The sequence below is a fragment of the Puntigrus tetrazona genome, unplaced genomic scaffold, assembly GCF_018831695.1.
Source record: "Puntigrus tetrazona isolate hp1 unplaced genomic scaffold, ASM1883169v1 S000000656, whole genome shotgun sequence".
Lineage (NCBI taxonomy): Eukaryota > Metazoa > Chordata > Actinopteri > Cypriniformes > Cyprinidae > Puntigrus > Puntigrus tetrazona.
The window spans coordinates 91,109-117,202 of record NW_025048277.1 but is presented as its reverse complement, the minus strand read 5'-3'; the positions used below and the strand labels follow the sequence as shown (position 1 = coordinate 117,202).

At 38.7% G+C, this 26,094-nt stretch overlaps 1 pseudogene; it reads right to left on the bottom strand.

Annotated features, from left to right (window-relative positions):
* The window catches only part of LOC122334858, a 149,978-nt pseudogene that overhangs the window by 43,627 nt on the left and 80,257 nt on the right, over positions 1 to 26,094 (bottom strand).

The window sequence follows — 26,094 nt, the reverse complement described above, 5'->3', positions numbered from 1 at the left end:
TGAAACATGAGTCACCGAGACTCAGGCTTTGAAATATTGCTTCCAGCAAGATCCTTCAGCGTTCAGTCACACATTTCATGCACACCACATGATCGATTCAATGTTTGCTTTTGTAATCATTAATAAAAATGTGATATCTTGTTGCAAACTGAGTCCTGGGAACATTGTATTATAAGGCTCCAGTCCAGGTTAAATGGGTTACATTTCTGGAAGCAGTCTGGAGAGGCTTTTTAACTTTCATTTAACTTTTAATTAAAATGTAAATGTAGGAGAATAATGCTTTTAATTATTTATGCACTATTGCTCTGTTATTACTGGCCACTTACTATTATTAAATGAAGGTGACCGAATATAATATTTCTTGTGTTCAGTTTACTATCTTTAAGGAAAAAAAAATAAAATAAAAATCTCTCTCTCTCTCTCTTCTCTCTCTCTCTCTCTCTCTCTCTCTCTATATATATATATATATATATATATATATATAGAGAGAGAGAGAGAGAGAGAGAGAGAGAGAGAGAGAATTTTTTATTTATATATTTATATATATATATATATATATATAGGTCTTTGTGGTCCAGGGTCACATTTATGTATGTATGTATGTATGTATTTATTTCACTGAATATTTGGTCTCACTCTGAAATATCTCACATGATGGGAATAATCTGCATTCCACAATAAATCTAAAAATACTTTATATATTATTAGGTCGTGTGTGTGTTCATAAACACAATTAATATGTACTTTATTTATTCAAAAGGAAAGCTCAGCTCCAGTTGTATCAACAGGAAATATTTGAACTCCCTTTTATGCTCTCTTTCAAACAATAAGAATGATTACCAACAGAATGAGAATTTAATGACTCCTTCAGAAGCACATTGCCTATGAAGGTCACAGCAAGGCAGTTGGAAACTCGGTTTCAGACTCCATTTCCTCCATCTTTGTTGTGTAACAAGAAGTAGGCCACACAGCATGCTAAGTTCATGCATTTTTTAAAATGGCTCACATTTCTCAACATAAAATGTGAAAATGCAAAACAAGCAACAAGAGGCTTGCTGTGATCTATATCACAACAGATAGATTTTTTTAAAGGGTTAGTAGATAGTTAGCCAATGATGTAACTGTCACACTCTGGACTTTTGTTATTGTTTTTGTCTCGAGCCACGTGTTGTCTGTGCCCTGCCTTCCCTTGATGTGTAATTGTGTAATTGTCTCCAGCTGCGTCTTGTCAATTTAGTTAATTTCCCTGTGTTTTTAAGCCCTGTGTTTTCGTGTGCACCTTGTCGGATTACCAAAGTTACTAAGTTTCAACGTTACTATGTTTCTCTGTTTTGTTCCCGAGCGCTTTTTCGTGGTTTTTGTTTTGGCTTTTGTATATTTATTTTGCTAAAAGATAATTAAATCTGTTTAAGTTTTTTTTGTACTTTCGAGTCCCGAGCGTTCTCTCTCCCGAGTCCTTCCCGAGAAAACCGGGAAACGTGACAGGATAATCCGACCATAAAAGTAAAGCGGCGTTTTTTCCCCTTTTTGTTTTTGGGTTTGTTTTTTCATGGATTCCCCCTACAACGACCCAAATTTCCTCATCCTCCTGCTGGAGCAGGAGGATCGCTCTCTCGAGGGCTATACTAAGGACTTCCTCGCCCTCGCGAACTACTCGCGCTTCCCGGACGGCTTTTTGTGCTCGATTCACTTCCGCGGACTGAACACCACCACACGAGCAAAGCTGTCCGGGACGGCCCTCGAGAGCGTCGCCGCGTACATCGAGTGGGTGCTGGTGTCCTGCAACTCGCCGATAACGGTTGCGCTGGAGGACAACGACACCAGCCCCACTCCAGATCCAGAACCCAGCCCATCATCTCCCCGCGTCGCGGAGGCCAGGCCTGTGCCCACGGAGGGCGCAATCGCTGAGCCGGGACGACCACGGAACCATCGCTGAGGAGAGCGACAGAGCCGTGGAGCGCCACCGACCCGAGCCGATTGCGACAGACCAGGTGCGTGAGCGGGCATCAGAGCTTGCCGCGGTGGAGACAGCCGACAGCGAGAGCGCGGGGTGGAGCTCCGCCCACTGCACATCGGCTGAGGATGAGCTGATCATCCACCTGGGGCTGCTGGATCTAAAAGAGGAACTGGATGATGTGGACTCGGACTTGGACTTAGACTGGGCACCTCCCGTGTATCCTGAGTCGCTGGTCCCGCCCAGCCGTCCTGTTAGCCCGCTGGTCCCGCCCAGCCGTCCTGTTAGCCCGCTGGTCCCGCCCAGCCGTCCTGTTAGCCCGCTGGTCCCGCCCAGCCGTCCTGTTAGCCCGCTGGTCCCGCCCAGCCGTCCTGTTAGCCCGCTGGTCCCGCCCAGCCGTCCTGTTAGCCCGCTGGTCCCGCCCAGCCGTCCTGTTAGCCCGCTGGTCCCGCCCAGCCGCCCTGTTAGCCCGCTGGTCCCGCCCAGCCGTCCTGTTAGCCCGCTGGTCCCGCCCAGCCGTGCCCTGTGCGCTCCCCCGAGTTCCAGTGCCCGCGCCCCGAGCGCTCCTCCGAGTTCCAGTGCCCGCGCCCGAGCGCCTCCCGAGTTCCAGTGCCCGCGCCCAGCGCGCCCCGAAGTTCCAGTGCCCGCGCCCGAGCGCCCCGAGTTCCAGTGCCCGCGCCCCGAGCGCTCCCCCGAGTTCCAGTGCCCGCGCCCGAGCGCTCCCCCGAGTTCCAGTGCCCGCGCCTCGTGCGCTTCCAGTTTTCCCACCCTCCCACCATGGTCATACAACGACGATGGATCCCAGCAGCCCCTGCGCTCATCCTCAGCTCTCCATCACGAGCTCGCCACGGGTCTGCCGGTCCCCATCGCCGTCCGAGGTGGGCGATCCCTCGCCTCACCGCCCCGCCTCCGAGTCCCGGACTCCTCCTCGCCTCGTAGACCCGTCGGCTCCCCCTGGGCTTCTAGCTCCCTCCTCTCCACCGTGGTCCGTCAGTCCACCAGCTCCACCAGGCTCCATCGTCCCTCCGGCTCCGCCTTGGTCTGTCGTCGACCATCCGTCGCCTCGGGATTCCTCTCCTCCGGCTTCGCCTCGTCCCTCCATCCCACCGGCTCTGTCAGGCTCCTCCTTCCCTCCGGCTCCACCTCAGTCCTCAGTCGCTCTGGCTCCGCAGCGTCCTTCCTGTCCCCGTCTCCGTGTCAGTCGCCGGGCCGGGCGGCGCCTCGGACCTCCAGCGCCTCGACGTCACCTTGGCTCTTCGGCTCTCCGCCCGGCCTCAGTCTTCTGCACCACCTGCTCCGCCGCCGGTCGGACCCATGGAGTCGATGGCCGCTCCTCCTCCATGGCTCCTCCTCCTTCGGCGCCACCATGGACCATCATGGCTGGGCTCTGGATCTCCTCCTGCTCCGGACTCTCCTGTGTCCTCCCTGGCTCCTCCCTCCTTCTGTGCCCCCCTGGACTCATGTCTGCTTGCCTCCTCCTGGGGGTCGTCCTCCACCGGAACCTCCTCCCAAGATCCGGTATTCCCAGTTCCGAGTTGTTGTTTTTTTTGTTGTTACTTTAGGTGCGAGGACGCACCTTCCGGGAGGGGGGCATTATGTCACACTCTGGACTTTTGTTATTGTTTTTGTCTCGAGCCACGTGTTGTCTGTGCCCTGCCTTCCCTTGATGTGTAATTGTGTAATTGTCTCCAGCTGCGTCTTGTCAATTTAGTTAATTTCCCTGTGTTTTTAAGCCCTGTGTTTTCGTGTGCACCTTGTCGGATTACCAAAGTTACTAAGTTTCAACGTTACTATGTTTCTCTGTTTTGTTCCCGAGCTCTTTTTCGTGGTTTTTGTTTTGGCTTTTGTATATTTATTTTGCTAAAAGATAATTAAATCTGTTTAAGTTTTTTTTTGTACTTTCGAGTCCCGAGCGTTCTCTCTCCCGAGTCCTTCCCGAGAAAACCGGGAAACGTGACAGTAACAGTTTATATTGTGCATCCAAGCAGGTAATTCAGGCACCAGCCACTGAAATTAATTATTAAAAATATTTCTTTGAGTCACTCTGGCCTTGGTTAAATTTGAAAGTTTGTCATTCAACAAACACAGAAGACATTCAAATTAAGGTGAATGGGGTGATAGGCTAAACATATTGAATGGGAAGGGTACACAGTGTGGAGATCCGAGTGATTATGAGGTCTCTGTGTATGTTCATTATATCTCGACATCACAGCCATTGCGCACACTAGACAGATACAACTAAGCCGATTTGAAATGTGTTCTCTCAAAACAAGAAGGCAGTGAGTACTCTGACTCATAGAGGACGCACTGTGCTTTTCTCAATAGCATTAAGCACAATATTCAAAAAAGAGCAGAGACTTTCTTCACCCTGATTCTGAGAATCTGCCTAATGGAACCAGACAAAAGAAGCAAATTAAGACTCTCTGTGATTACGTTACACGTTTCTGATGTCCCAAATTGCTTAAAGATTTTGATAATATAGCACTGCAAAATGTTATATGTTTGGTGGTTAGAGTTTGATGTTATAAAAGTAAAAATCTGATATTGGACTAGACTGATAATGGTAATACAGACCAGGCTTACAAGTCATTGATCTGTTTGTCTTCCTGATAATCTCATCGTGATTACTTTTTCGCATATCTGCATTTGCCTATCCTTTCCATCACAGATCAGTTCTCTCCTTCCTTCCTCTGACCTTTTACTTTTATCCATACCTTTTTTTAACATCAACTTCCCCTTCCTTGTTTTGAGTCTTATTGGATCGTTCCTGTTACAGTGATTCCTTTTCTTAACCAGTCAACAGAACTAAAAACTCTCAAACTAATCTGTCCCGGACAATTCATTCAAGCCTATTTAATCAGTCTGATATAGATCTGATTAGGCAAACTGCAAGTCACTACTTTATGTTGTATCAAAAGTACAAAAATTTGGGGAAAACCATGCTCTTCTTATCCTGCCAGTCACAGTAGAAGGGTTTATTGCCTGCACATTTATTTCTCTTCAATTCTGTTATGTATTAAATATCATATAATTCAGTAGCCCAAGGGGAATTTATATCTTAAGTTTCATGCCTGAGCCCTTGATCATGCACAGAAAGTCAATCTGTTTACCCTCATCTAACTGAATTATATGAAACGATTATATGAAAATGTGAACTTCACTTTCAGTGTTCCTATCAAAGCATCAGTCATCAGCCCTGAACATGAGATTTTCACAAAGGCCTCCAGGAATGAATTGAGAAAGTTAGGTTAGCGCATCTCATGTTAGTTTGGGGAGTCAAAGCCAATGTGTTTTGATCTACAGGGAAAGAGTAAACGTAATGCCCTTGAATTACACCCGACTCTCCCTTAGGACAACAGACGAAATGGGGGGCATCTATTTAGGAGCTCAATGAACTGTTCAGACCCACACATGATTGGCTGAGGTAAGGCCTTGGCATCATTTGTCTTTGTCAGATTATTCCACATGCCTGAGGGGCTAAAGCATGCAATGAAATAACTGGTTCATTTTCTTTGACTATTTTTTGGGGACGTTTTGGGGCTGCTGCGTTAGAGGAGAGACAAATCAAAGAGGACAAGCCAGTGAGGAAGACAAAGTGAGCTGATACACCAAAGCTCTTATTGCTAAAAGAAGGTATGTGTTCCTGTAAGACAAAGTAAAAGCCAGAGCACATATGTTAGAATCGCCACCCCTTGCTCACAGTGTATCTGCTTGGCTACTGATCTCTATGTTTGCAACGGAGTAGTTCTTAAAGCCATAAACAGACTCTATGCCAATGTTTTCTAACGCTGTTCCCGGAGGGATCCCAGGGCTACATATTTTCCAACTTTTGTTAATCAAACACATCCAAAAAAAACCACTCATCAGCTCACTAGTAGAGACTACATGACCTGAAATTAATGGGTCAGATAAGTGAGACATTCAAAACGTGTACCGTTGGGCTGCCTCCAAAAACAGGCCTGGGACACGCTGCTTTGTGCAAGTACATAAATTCAGACAATTTCAAACTTTAGTTGTCCAATTATCCAGATTATTTAAACTATTAAGCTGACATTATAGCTTTAATTAACTTTGCATCAAACTTTAGTTCAGCGGTCAGAGTAATTTACCTTAAAAAAAGAATAAAAGTAAATTTAAAATGCTGATGAATTCTGAAAATGCACAGACCAAAAATAAAAAAAAAAAAAAAAAAAAATATATATATATATATATATATATATATATATATATATATATATATATATATATATATATATATATATATAATAATAATAAATATATATATATATATATATATATATATATATATATATATATATATATATATATATAATTCAGACTAGTGTTGAATTAACTGATCAATTTAAACAATCAACAATCAATTTTTTTCACTAGTGGATACTGATATGTCTCTAAAGAAACCATAGCGTCAAGATATTCAAAAATTTTTTTGAAATTACTTTAATCTCAAAGAATTTCCCACAAACTTTCACAATAGAACTTTGTTTCTAGTAGTTTCTAGTAATCCCGAAGACCTTGATTAGTTGGTGAAGTGTGGTTAATTAGGATTGGAACGAAACTCTGCAGGATAGTGGCCCTCCAGGCACAGAACTCCACATCAAAAGACATCCAAAATGTCTAAAGCAAACAACATTAGTGACTATGCAACTTGTGAGTCTTCAAACAACTTTTACTTCTGAATAAAATTTTGCTTCACGAGGTTAGCTAGGAAGCTAAAACCTTTTTTTTTATTGTCAAATCTCTAAAGCTTAACATGGCTTGGCAGATATTGAATGTTTCATGGCTACTTTTTTGTATGTGAAGTTCCTCTAATTGTATTATTATTATTTTTTTAATTACCCTCTCTTTTCAAGAATGTTTTTATAACTTCTTTGCAGACATCTTTTTTTCTTTGCCATAGCTATTGTAGCCCTGGCCATCTGAAAACTGTCTTTAAATAGTGTTTTTTCTTTTCTTTTCTTTTCTTTTCTTTTCTTTTCTTTTCTTTTCTTTTCTTTTCTTTTCTTTTCTTTTCTTTTGTGAAGACATGGCTGACACAAACATTATCAAACCCTGAGGCTAAACTATCACAGGATATAGAAAGTCTCACATGGCAGTCCCATGTTTGCGACCAGGTCAAGAAAGGCCACGCAGAAGGTATCACAAAGGCCAGTGTCTTTATATCAAAGGAGGCCTGAGAGAGACAGGAGGCAAGTCCGGCTGCATTACATCTTAGAGGCATAAAGCCCCTTTGATTCCATGGTGGCCTCATTCCTTGATGCTACCCCTAGTGCTTGGCGAAGCAGGACAGTCACATTGCAGCTGAAACTGCTGCCTTTCAAAGATGATTGAGAAAGAGACTCCAGAGATTAAAGCAAACAGGCTTGAGACTTCAGAGATGGCTGGGAGAGCAGATTTATGACACTGTATGGAGGAAGTGTGGGGTTACTGTTTCTCTGAAGTTACTGATGGGAAGAATATTTTGTCTACTCCTCAAACGAATAAGGTTACCTGTTAACCTTATTTGCTTGAAAAGAGTAAACAGAATATTCTTTAAATACAAACTAAAGAAAATCAGATAGAAAACCATACAGTGAAATTATGTTATAGTTTATTATGTTAAATTTAGGTGTGCTTATAACAGAACATGTGCTTATAAAATAAAGTGTTACTTTAGTTATTTTAGACACATTCCCTAACTTTTCCTTTTCATTTCAAGTTATTTCACAAGATAAAACAAGTCCGTAAAGCGTCGAATGTGGTAACTTTAATCATTTTATGATGTACTATCTTTCTATCAAAGGAAATATATGTAAGTGCCACCTTCACAGCCTGACCTTTCTCTTGGAAAACATTAAACGCAGGTCCTCTGGAAATCTCTAATGCATGTTAGCACAGCAACAATCTGCTCTGTCAATGGCAGACTTTCTAAATGTCTTTATGAAGAACCTGGGGCAAAAGAGGTTAATAAATGCAGACTCTTACAAATAATTTGTACTTTTTGAGATACGAAAAAAGAGAGAGAATTTCAGATGTGAATGCCTACAGGGCGGAAACAGTGGGAGAGGATGAGCGGTGCTGGAGATGGGACAAGAACAAAAGAATAAAGTGAGAGGAATGAAAGACCTGGATATCTTCATTGACTGCAAATCTGAACTGATAAATTTAAATTTTAAATATATATATACTGTATATATATTAATAGACAGCTATATTTCTGTATACTAACAAAATTGAATTTACACTGACACAGAATTGATAATAGTGAAGGACACATGGCTGATATGTTAATCTGAGCCATTTCAACTTAACCGCAGCATTATATAATGATCTCATATGAGCTTCATTCTTTGTACTCCCATTGGTAGTTGCCACATTTCATCGCTTCTCATTTGCATGAAGTTAACCTCTACTCAACTCTTTTGCATTAAAAACTCGCTGATGGGCCTCTTATTGCCAACTCTCATTGAAAATGAATGATTTCCACGCACTTTGTCACTGCAAATTGTTGTCACTGTGAACGACCCTCTGCGAGTCATGACTTGAATTACCAATTTAGCGACAATCCATGGCCTGTAGTTTGCTTGTAAATTTGCACATCATTTTTTTTTCTCCCAGATTTTACTATTTATGCTCGATACCTAAAGCAAAGCTCAGTCCAAGATCATCTGCTACAACTGATTTATACAAACAGTTGGGCCAGGCCAGTGGGCTAAACATTTATTACTGTGACATTTTAATGGCTGGTAAATGAAAGGAAAATATTACAAATACTTTCCTGGCTTTTTAAATTTGATTTGTGCGCAACAATTGATCTTACATTGGTCTTTGAGGCAAAACAGCAGCCTGCCTGAAAATAAAATCATGTTTGCAAGACACCAGGCTGCTGCAGTGATGCTTGGCAGCAAGAACATTGTGCAATTGTGTAGTAATGTTCTGCAGCCAAAGTGTATGTTCCACTTTGTTGAGTTTTGATGGCTGTGAAGTTTTCACTTCTCATTGGATGGACAGAAAAAAGGGGAAAAGGTGAGAAAAGATGCTTCTGACAGAATCAGAAGAGGTTAACTGTGTGTTTGTGTGAACACATGTTTATGCCAGAACGCTTCCAGCATTATAAGATGACGCTACCATCCAGCTAACAACCAGCTAACAGCAAGACAAGTTTTCATATTTGATTTGAAGGAGCAGTTTATAGTTTTTTGTGAAATTTAAGGTTACAATCAGTGCATGGTGATTGTACATCAGTGTCATGCATCTATCATTTCCTTGAAATGTTGTTCCTGGGTCAACAAAATATGTTTAATTTATTCAATAATTTGCAGCTATCTCATTTTTTTAGCAACTCTCCAAAACCACATTTTTAGTCATACTTGTTACTTGGCAAGTGTTCATTTTGGATTCAGGGCATAATGCTTGTGCGTGCAGAAAAAAAGTTGTTGAAGAGAATGGAAGACATAGTAATCACACTGATTCTAATTAATCATTCAGTCAATCACACGACAAAAACGGCTGCAGCTCTTAAGCCATTAGAGAGACGATGGGCCAGGATTAATTAATTCTTTATATATATATATATATATATATATATATATATATATATACATACATGTGAGGGGAAAGGTAATCATTTCTAAAGTGCACTAAAATGGATAGTTTATCCAAAAATGAAGCTTTGCTGTTAATTTACTCAGTAACACTTTAGAATAGGTAACAAATGTTACTTTAGAACACCTTAATTAATAAGAGTTTTCCCTCAGTTAACTGCTTCTTAGTATTTAATAAGATAGTTGTTAAGTTCATCTTCTTGGACAGATTAAGACTAAAATATGGTTGTGAGGATAAGGCATTAATAAGTGCTTTATAAGTACTAATAAACAGCTAATGTTATAGTACTTTGGACGCTAATAAACAACTAGGTAATAGTGAAAATATGTCCTTAAAAATAAACTGTTACCATTTACTTATCCTCAGGTCACCCAACATTTAGGTGACTTATAATCTTCGTTAGTAAAGATAATTTTAGGTAAAACCATTGTCCTTTGTCATTCTCACACTGCAGGTTTGTGATTGCTGGTTTTCAGTCTGGAGCGCAAACGTCGTCCATTAAATAATGACCTTTTTACGGGCACATTCTCTCACATGATGATGCTGTGTGTTTACAGCAGAGAGTGAGGATTCGTGTGCAGAAACTCACCAGCCTTACCAACATCTAAAGCTCACAAAATAATAGTTTTAGCGACTGAGAACGGAGAATCAAAAACTGAGAGAGAAGGAGGAAGCAGAAGCAGCAGCATCCGGCATCCAGGATGAGAACAGGTAAGTGCAATTTTGACAAACAATAAAACACACACATGCTCACTCTGTTGTAAACCAACAGCAGCAGCTCAAGTGTGTTCTCCATCATCTCTCTCAGTTCTTGGTCGGAGTATTCTGGTTTGAACAAATTGTCTATAAAATTTCTCTTTTACATTAGTCATTATAAAATTATTAGACATTGGTACGGCTGGCGAAGGTCTGCGTACGAGTCTTTACTCTCCTTTGTAAACATGTAGCATAAATTTAAACGTCTCATTTCGAGAACCGTTTTCTGTGAATTAAAGTAGTAAAGTTGTAAATAAAGTACAGTTTTTTGCACAGACCAGTTGCTGCTCTTCATAAGACCTCAGTGTATCATCAGGAGCCACAGGTATTCATTTGGTCCTGATGGGATGTATTTATTTTTTGACTCTCAAAAGCAGGCTGCCAGATATGCGGTGTATTAATTAGCCAAAACAATAGTTTGATTTATAATCTTCTTTTTTGTTTTACTGAATACAAAATTAAACTTGGAGAGGTGAGGAGTAAATTAAGAGCAATTCGTAATACGGTATTTTATAACGCCAAATATACTGACATTTTAATTTCTGGCAGACTAAAATACATTTTTAAGTTGCATTATATATTATATGTATGTATATTATCTGCTTTGGTATGTGAATTGAACACATCAAAGTAATTGTATTTATTTAAAGCATGGCAAAAGATAAAGAAAACTTTAAAGTAAAGCTCTTAATTCGCTATCGCTATTAAGTGCACTTTTTGAAAGTCTACTTAAGGTTGAACTTACATTCAATACAATTAAGTGCACTTGATTTTCAGAAAGGGAAAATCTAATTCAGTCTGCTCTGGCATCTTGATCATCATCACTAAAGATTGCCATCATCATTATCTTCAGGACATCGCTAAACGTACTGATTTGATGGATGTATATTTTCTTAATCAAATCAATGAATCAATATGATTCTCTTTAAACATGTCTCGACAAGCTGTCCCCAGAGAAAGACTCCAGATTTCTCCTTTGAGCCCATGAGCACACATCCCTCAGCACACCGCAGTCTGACTAGAGAAGCACTAAGCGTCATCCCCACTGGACTTTTCCTGGGATTCACATTCTCGCCTCTCGCCCGCTCACGGCACAGCTCATTTCACTCACTCAGTCTCGCGGGCCTGAATGATTGATGGTTGGGGGAAAGACTTGGCACACCTCCACGGTCCATCCCAGGCTGTAAAGCAGCGAGCATCACCATGTTAGACCCTGACAGCTGCACAGCTTAATGGGGGAGGATATAGACTGGGGAACATGAGGCTGCTGGACCAAGCCCCTATGGGTCCCAGTTGCTATAATAAATGAACGAATGGATGCTGCCTGCTTTCTTGAATGGCTGATGACAAAATAAGCACGCGTTGAGGGAAATTGAGTTGTTTGTGCACATGTGCTCCCAGTATATTCGGAAATCAATATTCATGTTGTCATCTTTTAGAATTTCACTTGCGTGATTAAAAGAGGGACCACATGTTGGCGAGGCAGTAATAATTGATCAACTGAGATGTTTTGCAGCCGATTAATGATTAATTCACTAAGATGAAATAAACTACGGTAATAACACAGATGTTTTAGGCATATAGAACTAGATGGACATACAAACAAACACACAAACAAAAACAGCATCAACGTAACGTTGTTCAAAAGTCATCCCCTTTTCAGACTCTGCAAAACGTAAATTATTTTACCAAAATAAAAGGGATCACACAAAATGGATATTATTGATTATTTAGTACTGACCTGAATATTTCACATATAATATGTTTACATATAGTCCACAACACACAATAATAGTTGTATAAAAAATAGGAATTTACATTCCTTGACTCTTAATACTGTTTGTTGTTAACTGAATGATCCGCAGCTGTTTTTTTTTTTTTTTTTTTTTGCGATAGTCGTTCATGAGTCCTTTGTTTGTCCTGAACAGAAAAACTGAACTGTCTTATACAGAAAAATCCTTCAGGTTCCACAAATACTCTTTTTTCCAGCATTTTGTGTATCTGAACTGAGGGACTCATATGTAGCTCATAATAGAGAAGAAGATTCAAACACTCACTGATGCTCCAGAAGAAAAAAAAAAAAACATGCATTAAAGGGTAAATATATTCTATTTTTTAAATAATATAATAATTAACATTTCATTAACGTTTCAGTAAATGTTGTGGTGTATCTGTCAAGTAAAAAAAGAGAAAAAAAGAGTTAAAAAAAAAGAAAATGATACATTACCAGTAATCTTTCTAACCTTTAAACTAAATTTGCTATTAACTGGCTTACTTCTCAGTGCATTCAAACAAGTTAATTAGGGAAGCATCTTATATAAGTGACCCTTAAACGAATCGACGCAGGGACACTTTCTCTGAAGTCGTCTGACTCACAGTGGGAGATGGTGGGGAACTGAACACCTTCACTTTGCACTCAGTAAGGCACCGCAGTGGCCGTTCACTACGTTCTTTCGCAAAAAAAAAAGGGAGAGGATAACTCAAGGAATATAAATGGACCTCATCAAACCTCTGCAGAACTCGGTTCAGCCTGCTAGACACATTTTTATGATAGTGGTGTAATCAAAATCAGGTTTGCTGGAGGGAGCAAAAAGCAGATGACTCAGACAGCAACAAACAGGGAGTGAGTTAACGTTTTATGATTGGATGATCTACACCTCCGCATTGTCTCGAGTCTGAGGTGATGGCAGAGCTCATTGTAGCTCTGCTGGGATAAGGTGACAGCGCTTCAGAACGCAAATAGTCTGTTGCCGAATGCTTGCACCATGAGAGGTGTACATGCAACATAGCCAAAAATATCTGTTTCCAAATCTTGTAATTACTATTACTTTTACAAGCTCGTACTATGGGAACTACTCGGGTGTTTTGTTTTATTTCCGTTTTTTTAGGTTTTAATACAAAATATATTTGAAAGCAAATAAATCAGTCAATACGTATAATTGCAATACATTACCAAACGCTAACAACCGCTCAAAACACTTTAGCGACAAAATTGAATTTGCGACCACCAAAAACGTATAAATACATAAAAACGTATTTTGGTCTTATATTGTCTTACATTACTTCCAGATCATTTGGCTGATATGCCAAAAACAAAGTAAAAAGGGTCAGGTTTAGAGCTCTTTTGATTACAGCAATTACTTCATTTCATTAAAGGGAAATTTCAAGCCTTATCAAGCACATCTCTCTTGCACACGCACACACACACACACACACACACACAATCCTTAGCTTTGCAAATCAGTACGTCAAGTGAGCGCATTTAGGGGTGGCAGGTAATTCGAGCTCTAGTGGCAGGTGCTTCAGGAAGGCAAGCCACGCTGTAAAGCATGTCAATCTGCTAATATCTATTATGGCAAGCGGGGGTGGATTAGAGCTAGAGAGAACAGGGCATTTAGCAGCAAGAACAGAGGAACACGGCGTGCCTCAGGACGAGAACAGCCTGTCTAACGGAGTGACCCCCGGAGGGATTTGTTTGGGCAGACGCAAAAAACTGGGCTACTGAACTACACAACCCTGAAACAATTAGAGATCTGTCTGCCTCTGAATTTGCATGACAAGCAGCGTTCTGTTCCCTGCGGTCAGACATGGGCAATTTCCCTGCCAGTTATTGAATCAGGAAGCACGGAGAAGAAAAAAAAAGAGAAAATTAAAAAAAGGAGCAAGAGGGGGAAAAAAAAATCAAGTTGCTGCTGTTGATCTAAAAAAGCACGAATGCTCTGTAGTAAATGTAGTTCAAATGAGGAAGTGGCACGAAGCAGTTGATGTCTTTACATACCATACACATTCAGTATGCTCATATACAAAGGTTTGCGTTGAGGCAAATGAATTATGCAAATTCACATTATTTTGTTTCTACTATTGATTGAAAAGAGTAAAAACAATAAAACAAATGCAATAATTACTTGGTCAAGGACTACTTATATACTATGCTTATATACTATAAATTTAAAAGAACTGTCTTCTATATATATATATATATATATATATATATAATTTATATTCCTGTGATTTCAAAGATGAATTATGAATTTGCAGGATCTTTTCTTCTGTCTTTAGAGTCCATCATCCTTTAGAAATCGTTCTAATATGCTGTAAGCATTAAGAACATTTTCTTGAAATTAGCTTATTAGAATGGTTTCTTAAGGATTATTCATGTGAAGTTGAATCCAAAAGCAATAGCTTTTGTAGAAAATAATAGAAATGTAATAGTAATAGAAAATGTAGCTGTGCTGCTGCATAAATAAACTACATTTAAAATGCATTTTAATAATATTCCACAACATTACGGGCTTTCTCCTTTTTAATCAAATGAATGCAGCTTTGGTGAGCATGTGAAAAAAATTGTACAAGGCAGCAGAAAGCACTAAAGTAAAAACTGCAGAAAGGTTTTAGCTAAAAAAAAACAAACATATGCAACAAAATATAGCCTGAATCAAAAATTGATTTTGGCATACAAATCGAAACCTTCACAGTCACATTCAAATCACAAAAACTTTGGTTTCCACTAGAATGAAAATAACAAAGCAAATCATTTACTTTGAGAAACTGAAAAGTGCAAATTATGAAAACTCACGTATGGTGCAGTTGGTGGTGAAGCGGGGGTCATAGGTCGCTGTCTCCATGTCACCGGGCTGGCTGTAGCTAGAAGAAATCCTGAAGGGTTTGCTCCGAGCTCCCAAGCTGAGGTGCACCACCGCCCAGCTGAAAAGGAGAGAGAGAACCAGCAGGATGAGCACCAGAACTAAGCACCAGGGCCGATGCAGCGCCCGCAGTGGGCTGTAGGAGGTCAGGGTTGCCCCTGGGAGACCGTCCCCAGTTTGGGTCAGCTCAGCAGTCTCTGGAGATCTGACGGAGGGAGACGTCTGGCCATCTGACACCAAACCAGCCCCTCTGCCACTTTAGGGTCATCCTCTGGAGCCGTACGCACATGCCCTACACTTCCAGAAATCCACTCCGCTTACGGAAGCTCCGGAAACGTACGCGTATATGTGTTATGTGTGCGGAAAGGATGCTGTCTCCAGCGGATGGTACCTGTGGAAGAATGCACAGATGTGCGGTTGCTCTGTGGGTTTGAGCGCTTTTAACCAAACTACCTCTCATAAGGAAGTCAATGACCTAGCTAATTTTATTAAGCAAATTACTTAAATTTCAATTTGCTAGTGGCTAGTGACCAACGACTTCAGTCTCCTCCCCTCTCTCTCCTCCCTCTCCTGTGCCTTTCTTTCTCTCAGACCTGTAACCTGCCTGTTGTGTTGTTGTTTCATATCTCACTGCGGGATTTGCATCGACGTCTGATTCGCTTCAACAACAGAAGTCAAGATCCATGACTAAGTGGGTGGTGATCCTCTAAACAAACACACAGACAGCTAGCAATCATAGGGAAATGAAGACAGGCAGCTCTCTGACACAAATAAAGCACCCGGATACACTTGAGTAAAGATTATTGTTCCACGTTTCAGTTTGCAACGATTCTGTGTTTGTAGGACAGATTTCAGATCATTAAAGTCGATGTGAATTGCTGATGGAAACCTATTTTCCTATCACATTGTGATATTTTAACGTGAAACAGGATATTTAACAAGAAAAATAAGTGAGTTTCAGTGACCATGAGTTTGAATATTCGCCCAATAGTATAGATTTAATTTAGAGTGAGAAGAAAAATTACGTAAACCCATCTGATCTTTATTAAAATCACTGATTCGGATGCATGTAGAAATATGTTGCTGATTGAAGTAAACAATTATTTGTCACAGTACACTACTGATGCACATTTTTAATAACACAACCTAATTTTATTTAATTAATTATTTATTTTAAAGGAATAATGGTCAAATTCAAAACATATATATATAAAAATAAATAAATAAAAAAAAAAAAAAAAAAAAAAAAAATATATATATATATTTGATTTTATTGCAGAATATATATATATATATATATATATATATATATATATATATATATATATATATATACAGTATATATATATATATATATATATATATATATATATATATATATATATATATATATTCTGTAATAAAATCAAATATATATATATATATATATATATTTTTAATTTATTTATTTATTTATTTATTTTTATTTATTTATATATTTATAATATATATATATATTCTGCAATAAAATCAAACCTACTACGCCCATGTGTAAATGTGAAAAACTGTGAGCAGAATTGAACCTGTCATCAAAAGCTCTGGTTTTCATCATCGCTAATGTTGTTTTGTAGATCGAGAATAATGCATATTAATGTGCACAAATGTGTAATATCTTATCATTAGGTTCGCATTTGGAAAATGATTTCAGTGCTTTCAGCAGTCAACCTTAACTTACTTACGAAAACTGAAAAACACACGCTTGCGCAAACACAGCTGACTTACTCTAACATAAAGTTTGTTCTGTTAGATATGTGCTTTTTATCTAATAAACTAATCTTGAACTGCAAGGAATAATGAGTTGCACACGTCATTTGCATAATTTCAAATTCAGCACTATTTTAGGCTAAATTGCCTTCTTCTGCATGGGCAGAGGGCATACAGTCATATCTACATATTAATTCCATTGGACACTGCTGTCATTAGATGTATGGTAATAAAGGCATACATGCTCATGGCATTTTGAATATGATTTTGGTGCCTTCATTGCCGTTTTAAAGCGACCCTTCACTGATATACTACAGTAGTCTCCTGGTGCACTATTATAGTCAATGCTGCATAGAAAATAACATTTTCTAGCTGAGTAAATTCTGAAACAGTGTAGAGTTAAACACACTTAATGCATGTTAGAATCAAACATGATGTAACTTTATTTTAGACGCAAGTTTACAGTCAAATAGTGATACTATCAACCTAGGCTCACTGCAAATACATTTCTTCAAAACTGAAAAAAACACAACCAAAAACCCAACGTATAAAAAAATACAAATAGCTGTTTCTAGTTGAAATGAACACTAGAGGCAAGAAAACTCAGACAACTTTCATTCCTTTTTACACAAAACCGTGATTTACAGGTACATTTTTGAAAGGCCCATTTTACACAATTCAGAATGTTATGACTTCAAAACTATTTTTTAATTCTGTATGTTTACTCGGTATCTCACGTGATACTGTGTTGCACTTAGAAAACCCTGAAAACTACAGTTCAGCAAAACAGCATAAGGGAATTAAAATTGATGCATGTTGCAGTCATTTTTTTTTTTTTGTTTTTTTTTGTTCTGTGTTCAAGCTGCCAAAGCACGTTTGAAATGTATAATGCTAAATTAAGCAATAATGAGCTGTAAGAAAATTAATTAAACTTGTAAAGATAAACAGTGTGCACTGTGGTATCGATATTTCATATCAACATTAAGCATATCGTAATTATGTAAACACATCCAGAAAGAGAAAAATTCGAAAATGCTGCCAAACACAGAAATTAAACTTCCTTTTGACGAGAAGCTGAAGTTTATGCAGTGTTCAGCTGTATTATTTTAAAGATGTTTTTCTTTACCCAGCCATTTTCATCATATATGCAATAGATTTATACGGCCAAAATGCAATAAATTCAATTATAAACCATCCCCTCTTCCTGACAAACTATGAAAGAAAATACAGAGCTCTGTTTGAGTTGATAGTAGACTTATAAGTTGTGACAGCTGAAGTGAAAGGTAGGGGGCAAAAGGTATTTATCATTGGCATTTCCAACGCATTTTCAAACATCAAAACAAATCAAGCACACACTTTTTGTCAGGGTCTCCAGGTTTGGTCCTGGAGGGCCGGTGTCCTGCAGAGTTTAGCTCCAGCCTCAATCAAACACACCTGAAGCAGCTAATTAAGGTCTAAGGTACTTGAAACTTCCAAGCAGTTTTTGAGGCAAGTTGGAGCTAAACTCTGCAGGACGCCGGCCCTCCAGGAACAAGTCTGATGACCCTGGTTTTTAAGATAAAAGGTCAAATATTGCATCAGAATAATTTTCAAAAACATTTTTGCTTTTCTTTTCTTTAGTCTTTTATCGCTGTTGCATTTAACTAGTTCAATGGGGTTTGTAATGTTCTCTGTAAAACCCTCTATCCCAAAAAAGCTAACCCTGTTACACTGTCAACATAATATAATATAACTCTTTCTCATAGAACTTAAGAACTTTGGTTTCAGTGAAATGTGAAAGCTAATGAACAAATTTAGCATGAACTTACTACTTACTATCATTCACTCACACACAGTAAATGGGTTGTTATATCTAAATTATAACACTGCCTTTATATTTGCATGAATCAGAAATGAATGTCCATTTTTCAAATTTATTAGAAATGTAAAACACCTGAGACGTGCCACTATTGCAAAATAAACAGCGACAGGCTAACCGGATATCCCTGATTGCCTCATGTTATAACATGATTTCAAATAACCACTTTAAGCGCATTTATTTATTTGGTAAGTAGCAGTGTAATAAACAGGATAATGTAAAGTCAGCCGATCATTAATAAGCGTCTACTCTTCGTGTCAGGGTCCTGATCACAATTATGCACTGCATTCACATAATGCTGGCCCTCACAATCTACTCAGGAAGTATATTGGGTTATCACCTCCCACAAAATTAGCGAGCACTCCAATTATTGCATTCATTTCCTGTGCTAATGAATTCCAAAGATTATTATTATGGAAAACAGGGTGAGATAAAGCCGTAAAACACCTTCTTGATCTCTTCTCCTCCAATGCTGTGATAAGCATCTGGGTCTCGCTGTAGCACCTCAATTAAACATTTTGATCTAATTAATCAAGTGTCCAGTGGGACATCCCCTAACTCCAAATAAAAATCTCTCATGCAAGAGTTATTAACATGACTAATAAGCAGCGCCGCTGATAACATTTTTCATTATTATTAGCATTATAACTCATAAAGCATCATCAAGCTTCGAATGCTGGCTCTGACCTTTGAGCGTCTTTTCATGTGGACACGCGCGCCATTGCGAAATCAACTTTAATATATGGGCGCGAGCAACTCTTGCAGGTCAATTCATCATGTGTGTCTCATTAACGATTTTTAATTAGATTTTTCTGTTTTGGCCCAATGCTTTGTTACGATTAAACTTCGTGGCTTTTGAGGTCACGAAACCACCTATGAAATGTTTTGCTTGCTGTGGGTGTTTGTTTGCGCCGGTGCAGCTGTTGTTATTGGAAATACAATGTATTAACCTGTTGAGAGCTGCAGCAGCTTTTCAGCTGTAGAACAACATGGTGGGTTGAAGTGGAACGCAAATGCAAATGCATGTTATAATTTATTTCGATATTTATTTCTCAAGTGACAGAACATGAAATGCTGTAAAATTAAGAGAACAAACACATTTCAGGTATTTAAAAAAATACTGCAACATAAACATGATCATATATATATATATATATATATATATATATATATAAGTGTCTGGGAAAAGGCGTCATGTTAACATTAGTACATTAACATGAACAAACAATGAACAATGCATGTATTCATCTTTGTTATAGTTAACTAAAATGTAGCTGTTCATTGTTTTGTTTCATTGTCACAGTTCACAGTGTTTAACTCATGATTTCAATAATGCTTTAGTAAGTGCTAAAATGAACAATAACTTAATAATTGTTCATTTTTAGTTTGTGTTTAGTAACTAATGTTTTTAACCAATGAACCTTACTGTAAAGTGTTACCGTGTCATGACAACAGTGATTATATCAATACTTCAGAATGACAATGAACAATTAGTAATATATGATAATGAAAACATAAATGGAGAACGTTTTTAAATAAACAAAATGCACCATCCTATCATGACCCATCAAACTGCTGGCCGACTGCACAGGCAAAGTATTATACAGAAGAACAAAACATAATTTGCATGCTAATGTCGAGGATGCACGGCACGAAACCCAAGGCAACGGATCCAAAGAATCACAGCAGATAGACGAGATCAATATAGGAGGAGGCAAACCAGGGGCTCCGGCGTTCAGAAAATCGCACCGCCCGTTTAAGTGGCATTGATTTTGACTGTCAAATCACATGGCGCATAACAAGGCGGCAGAGATAGACTGCCCAAACTGTTGATTAGATGCAGCACTTTGACAAGGTGGGCCAAATAAACGCTACTTCCTCAAATGGAATGGAACATATTTGAATACTGTCAAGAGGAAGCACTTTTTTTCGGGTATAGCAAATAGGGCAGTTATGGTATGTCACTTGAGACAGTATGCAGTCATGTATGGATCGATTGTGCATCACGTTAAAGGGTAGTTCGCCCCAATTTTTTTTTCTCTCACCCTTATGTCGCTTTATATTATATATTAGGTGGTCAGTAACTACTATGCACTTACATTTAAATTAATAATTTGGTACAATGCACTTATTTCGTACATACATGTTTTTACATTATACTTATATTTTTTAAAGTACCTATATCTGTAATTACATTTATAAGTACATTGTTGACCCATCCCTTACACCTTAACCCACTCTTAAACCTACCCATACCACTAAACCTGTCCCTAACCTTACCCATATCCCATCTCATTAGCAGCAAAAGTGTTTCACAATAAAATATGACCATAATAAGTACACCGTACTTATATTAGGCCACCTAATATAAAGTGGAACCAATATTTCAATGTCTGGGCTGCAGGAAGCTTAAGAATCAAACTGCGAAAATGTGTCTCAAGCCACCAACCTAGCAATTCTCCAGAGCACAGATGTGCCGTTTCCCTCGCTTCTCTCAATATGACATCAAACGGAAAAAAAAAGAGAAAAAGAACTATGTAATAAGAGCAAGCAACTGTCACGTCATGGCAGGGGTCAGCTGTGCTAATTACTTCGTGAAGTCACTTGCTATCAATTCAACAGGAAAAAGGAACAATTATATTCTCTTATATTTGTTTAAGTTCAGGCACTATTTACAAGAATAATGCACCTCGGGAAAATTTGCGAGCACTGGTTGATTCCCTGTGGGCTAAAATTAACAACCGTGTACTTCCGTCTCTGGCTCATGTCTCCTGATCTGAGGCAAATTACCACAAGAGATGAAAAGACCTTGCTGGCATTCAGCATTACCAATGCACATTTCTAGTGACTGATGAAAAAGAAGAACAAAGAAAACAAACAAGAGCAAAGTGAAATGAAAGACCAAAACAGAAGGAAATAAAAAAAGCACAAATAAAAGAGCATATTTACCACCAGTTGGCATTTCCTTTGAGGACTGATGTTTGCCTGGTACTTTACTAGCACTGAAGGAGGAAGAGTTGGAAGAGAGTGACTTTTTTAAATAAACGTTTTAATATGGCACAATTTGCCAAAAAAGTCTGGGGATGCAAAAATGTATCCCGAGCCATTGAAAATCCATACGCATATTCGAATCAAATCAGTTGAGATGTTAAATAGGTTGAAATGAATAACGATACAGTTGGGAATGGAATTTTATTTTAATGTATCTCTGAGGGTAACCGACTTTTCAGAACAGCATGGATGTATTTTATTTAATTTTGCGCTTGCATCCTCCTTTTTCTCAGTAACACCGCCATAACGGATTCGGAAATTCTGTCGATGGTGTTCCTGTCTCCGTAGAAACTTTTTCAAATATGTAACAATCTGTAGAATTAATTAAACATAATTTTTTTGGAGTAACTAAATATAATAACGCTATTGTTACCTGCCACAGTAACAGCAATTCCTGTACTTGTCATGTATGCATTGCCTCTGCTATTTATTTGACTCTAAATGTAAATGACGTCAATGTAAATCACCATTCCAGTTGGGTGAGACGTTAGCACTCAAGAAAAACGCGATAATGCATATTAACGTAGCAGTGTTGCTTTGTTTACAGCTGTAACCAAGGAAATGTTGTGCTTCTGCTGCTATCTACATATTATTCAGCATGTGCCCCAACAAAAAAAAAACAACCCTATAGGTAATTTGTGCAAGTGCCTTATATGACCTATAGTTACATTTTTAAATTAGGCACCCTCTAGCGGGTTTTGCTTAACGCAGATATGTTTTATAAAGTAGTTTCACAAAGCTGAATTCAGAAGTTTTTCACAAATTTTAAAATGATACAAACTAATTTAAGGGTGAATTCCTTTCGAGGGAACTTCACAGAAGAGATTTACATTTGTGATCATGTGATCAATTAGCTCTTGCGATGCATTTTAAAACAAAGGTGGGATTCAATTTGACTTCACGTACAAACTTTAGCAGAATGGGCAGATTAAATTTGTCTTTATTTTAATATGATTTAAGACGGTAGTGCAAGCAAGTTTAAGCATGTTTAGTTTGAAAAAGTTTAATAGTAAATAAGACAAAGTAAATCAGTGAAACAATGTTTAAATAAAATGATAATACTGAGTATAAATATTTATTTGCATCAACTGTTGGGAGCGCTGAATACTGCATGCCATGCACAGCGTTGTCAAGGTAACGTTATCTGGTAATGGAATTCGCCTAATACTGGACATGCTGAATGCTTGGATCTTGTTTAAAATACAGTGATTGATGAAAGACCAAAGCAAAAAGACCAACAAGTGGACAAGCAACTACTAATGTTTCATTTTGACATCAAGAGTCGACACTTTCTTTTGAGAAACAATGATGCGCAATAATGTGCAAAAAAACAAAAAAACAACGTAGAAGTTTTCAGTAACACTTTAGTACAGGAACTAATTCTTGAGGTTAACTAGCTGCTTATTAGCATACCTATTATTAACACATTGACTGTTCATGACCATATTTTCCACTGCTAATCCTACTCAATACCTAAACTTAACAACTACCTTACTAACAGCTAATTTTAGATATTGTTGAGGTAAAAGTCATAGTTAATGGTTTGTTAGTAGCGAGAATTTGACCTTAAAATAAAGTCAATTGGAAATGCATCACATTATGTAAGTTAAGTAAATTTAACATGCCATTTACCTCCAGCACATGGAGAAACAATGTATCACCAGAGCAGAAAAAACTGCAGTGATCTGTCAAGACAGCGTGAGATAAGATGCGAAAGCCTCCACTGATCCGGGTCTTGACCACAGCGTTATCCACCCAACCCCTCAATGGCCGGAGCCAGACTCAAGGCTCATGTTGAACCCACACATACGCAGCACATGAATTTTAACCTGTGTTATCTCTCAATTCTGCCCCATGTCCTCATATAACCCACACGGTCCGAGCCAAGCAGCTCTTGGGGTATCAGGGCAGGGTGAAGCGGTCGGCCATGTGTGTAAATATTGTAAGGTTAAAAAGAGTCAGACACAGAGGGTGTGTGATAGGAAGTGGAATGAAACCAAGCTGACATCATTAAACTGTCACTGGACATGGATGAGCTCCCGCCTCACGCTGTCCCGCTCCATCCATCCGGACGGGTGGAGTGAAGGTTGAAGCGAGGGAAGGATGCCAGTTGTGAAGGAATGAGAGGCAGAACAAATCAGGCTTTTTGGTAGCTGGCTGCCAAACGTAATGTGGCAGTCCTAGGCTCTGAGAGTGTTTGCAAGGGTGCCTGTGAGTTTAAATCCACTGGACTGCATTACTCTGGCAGAGCTAATCACATTATACCTGTAATTGGTTTTGCAATGTGTCTGACACACTTAGAGCTCGGCACACAAGATAGCGGCAGAAAGAAGCTCAGGCTGTTTATGCGCTCAAGCAGACTTCTGTGTCACTGTGCAGACATGTTCATAGTCACTCCTGTAATCTCTGCAATATCTCACATCATCTGACATTTGGGTGCTTTTTGCCAAGCAACAAGACGCAATTTTCTGACTGAAGAGATGTAATGCTATCTGAACAGAAGAAGAAGAAGAAGAAGAATAGTGGCTTAGTGGTTGGTGCGCTAGACTTGCATACACAGACCTTCAACTAACCAATAGAAAGGCAGGCCCATTTATTCAGGTCAAGACCCATTCAGAAGAAAACAATATTTGATGAGCATTTAAAATATCCAGTGAAAATCTGAGATGCTGTTTACAGATTCAGGTGGGTTCACAGATTATAAACTATATAGATTATTCATTCATCCATGCATCCATAAAGTGGTGACTGAATGAATGAATGAATGAATGAATTAATTAATTAATTAACTAATTAATGATTAGGCAGGTGTGTTGGGTACTGCTGGTATTTTGACAAGTAAAGATTTTGAGTGTACGCAGTTTTTTTTTTTTGTGTATATATAAACCAATCGCATTTTTTAATTTATTTCATCACACTTCTTCTGCGCTTGCTTATATAACAAAATAAACTACATTCTACATAATATGAAGTGTAACGTTACGACCGCTTTCAGGTTGTTAAGTTGTGTCAGATCTAAGAAGACACATTTCTTTACTTCTCTCCCGAGTCTCACAGAGTGTCAGTTGCTTTTTGAATTGATCTCAGAAGTTGTAGTCTCTCACTGCCTCATTCCTCCCCTGTCCCCTCTCATTCATTGATCTTCAATGGAGCTGTCACTGTTAGCTTCACTTTTTTGTGGGTTTAACCTCAAACACTCTATTTTCCTTTGTCGCAATGCTTTCTTGATCTCTCTCTGTACATCTTCCACTCAAATGTTTCATGCCCATGTAATTGATTTAAAGATAATTTCAGTGATAAAATACTCGCTTTTAATATGCAGAGACAAGTATGAGTAAACCAATTAGCTGGTTAGTTTGATGACTCTGATGATTCTGAAAAAACAGATCAAAGTGCTTCAGCAGAATACTTCAGCTCTTTACATTTCTCTCTCGTGAAACATAATAACATGCTCATTAATTTATGTTCACAACATATTAAATTAAACTGCAAATGCACGCTTAAAAATGCGCTCATTTACCTCACAAGACACATGATGTAAAACCGGCTGACGTTAAAGCCCATGTATAATTCCTGTAATGAATATGCTGTCGTCGTGGCCTCAAGTCATGAAATTGCAGAGATGAAAGAGTACGGGAGAAAAAAAGTCACATCACATGACAAGCAGCTTGGATTTTAGACTGAATTACGGTCGAAATTCAATTACCCAGTATCCCCAGACTTCAAAAAAAAAAAAAAAAAAAAGGAAGTGGAGGGAAAAAGGAAAACTGCAGCTCCAGTATGAATGAAGGCCTGGGTGGTTTTGTGAAACTGTGTCAACGCTTACATAGAATTCAAGGTGATTTGTTGTCTTAATGCAATGCCTTCAATCACACTTTCGTTATGCTGGCCTGTTTTTCATTTATCGTCCGAAAAATTCCATTTCAACTTCATGACATGTGACCTCATGTTCAGCTGATAGATTGTGTTTGGGAACACAGGCTTATAGAGAGAGCTTATACTGTGTGTTCGCATGGACACAGAAATATGTGACAAAAATAGAAAGTCGATGAACGAAAAACAAACAAGCATTTCGAACTGCACTTTAACATTTCTGCTCTCTTTTCTTCTGTTCCACCTCTCCTCACATACAGTAGATTATTTGCTAATAATGCATCCGATGAACCATGTTCTCTCTCTTTCTCTCTCTCGCTCTTTCCCAGCATCCCTCTTGTTTTTTGCACTCTTTGAACTCATTGATGGTTTTGATGTAGCAGTTGTATTTATGTATGTCTCTTCTAGTTCTCTGCAAATTCAGTGTCTGCAGTGTTTCAAAAGTACAGCCATAGCATTTCATGTGCTCAGTGACGTGCCACAACTATACTTTTTCTTGTTTGTTTATCTCTATAAAGCTGTTTTTGAAATAATATGTAACAAATAAAATCATTTGCAAATAGAGGTTTTAAAAACTTTTGAAAAATGTTGACCGCAGCCAAATTAATATT